The sequence below is a fragment of the Zonotrichia albicollis genome, chromosome 5 (assembly GCF_047830755.1).
Source record: "Zonotrichia albicollis isolate bZonAlb1 chromosome 5, bZonAlb1.hap1, whole genome shotgun sequence".
Classification (NCBI taxonomy): Eukaryota; Metazoa; Chordata; class Aves; order Passeriformes; family Passerellidae; genus Zonotrichia; species Zonotrichia albicollis.
In genome coordinates this window covers 21441793-21443887 of record NC_133823.1, presented here as the reverse complement: position 1 = coordinate 21443887, position 2095 = coordinate 21441793, and positions in this window count along the sequence as shown.

The following is a 2095-nucleotide window of genomic DNA, read 5'->3' as shown; positions in this document are numbered from 1 at the left end:
GAGGCGGCGGGGCATGCGCCGCGCGGGGCCGTGAGGGCACAGCCGCCATGTCAGGCCCTGGCAGCTGCGGGCTGCGCTTGGCTGGATGCGCCGGGAAAGGAGGAGGTTCTGTGCTCTCGGATAGTGCGGGAAGCTCGCGTTCCGCCCCTGCTGCTGTGACAGCTGTGTGTGTGTGTGATGTTGGAGCCCTTGCTGAGAGTCTTGAGTGCGGCAAAGTTTAACAGTACTTGCTTAACCCCTGGTGTTGGGCGTTGCTGTTCCCTGGTTTTCTCTTGTTTTTTACCTTTCCGTCCCCCTTCTCACTGTTTTTTCCGTTTTCCTGGCAATCAGGCAAGTTCAGAGGAGGGTTACCAAGCTGATGAGGGGGCTGGAGCACCTCTCCTATGAGGAAAGGCTGAAAGAATTGGGATTGTTCAGCCTAGAGAAGACTTTGGGGTGACTTAATTGTAGTCTTCCACTACAGAAGAGAGTCTACAAGAAAGATGGTGCGAGACTTCTTACAAGAGTATGTGGGGTGAGGACAAGGGGGAGTGGCTTCAAAATGAAAGAGACTACGTTTAGATTATATACCAGGAAGAATTGTTTTATGGTGAGAGTGGTGAGGCACTGGCTAGGTTGCCCAGAGAAGCTGTGTGTGCCCCATCCCTGGGAGTATTCAATGGATTAGATGGAGCCGTGAGCAACCTGATCTAGTGGAAGTTATCCCTGCCAGTGGTAGAGGGGTTGCAACTGGATGACCTTGAAGGTAACTTCCAACCCAAACTATTCTGTGAAATATGAAACAAGTGTGCTTTATCTATCCACATTGTCTTTTAAATAAATTTCAGTTTAGAGCGTAACTCTTTTCTACCCTAATGTAGGTGGAAACTTTACCACCTCATCTTAGTTGCCCTTTTGGGCAGCTTATGAAGAAGCTTGGGCACTAAGTTGCATTTGCTAGTTTATCAGTATGTACAATACAACCAGGGGAACAGGCCATAGCATGGGTTTAGGAAAGGCAGGCCCTTCTTGCCTAACCTGATCTCCTTTTATGACCAGGTAACCTGCCCATTGCATGAGGGAAAGGCTGTGGACGTGACTACCTGGACTTCAGAAAAGCCTTTGGTGCCACAGCATTCTCCTGGAGAAGCATGGCTTACCCAAAAGAGCAAGAAGCTTGGGGGAGACCTTGTTGCCCTCCACAACTGCATGAAAGAAGGTTGTGTGGTGGGGGTTGGCCTCTTCTCCAGGCAAGTATCAGCAGGATGAGAGGAAATGGCCTCATGCTGTGCTAGGGGAGGTCCAGGCTGGGTATTGGGAAGTATTTTTTCACAGGAAGGTTAGTTAAGCATTGGAATGGGCTGCCCAGGGGGGTGGTACAGTCACCACCCTTGGAGGCATTCAGAAAACAACTGGACATGGCACTTACTCCTACACTTTACATGGTGGTAATTGGTCAATGGTTGGGCTTAATGATTTTGGAGGTCTTTTCCAGCCTTAATGATTTCATGGTTCTATGATTAGGGCTGTGTGTAATTTGCACTTATAAAGTAAGGCTTGTTTTGTCCACTATGGTAATTTATATGTTTATGTCTTACTACCTAACATGCTGTTATAAAAGCTCTGTTATAAAGCTCTACCTATTTTTTTTTTTTTGTTTAACTGGAGTAGAGGCATAGCAAGGTGAGTAATGCTGTAGACTATGGGATAATTTTTGTTGTAAGGCTGCAGATTTTTGCTAGACTAGCCTGATAGGTGCAGCCAGTCAACTAAATACCATGAACTCCCCTCTCCAAAACACTTCAGTTCCAGCAATCTTCACTCCTGATATTCACTGTGTTTGCCTGTGCTCCCAGAGTGGACAGGTTGGTAGAAATGCCTGATCAGCACAGCAGCTGTTGGCTAGCTTAAGGGAGCACATTTCCTTTGCAGTGGTGGGGGCTGGAGTGCAAAAGGCACTCTGCAACACTGCTTGGTGTTGTCTGTCTCACCTCAAAGCTGTGCAAGCAAAGTCTGAACAGAGGATGAAAACATGCCCTGAAGAACGGAAGTATTTCTGCACAGAGAGATGATGAAAGATGGAATTATGTGATGAGGTAAAAATTAGGAGGTGATT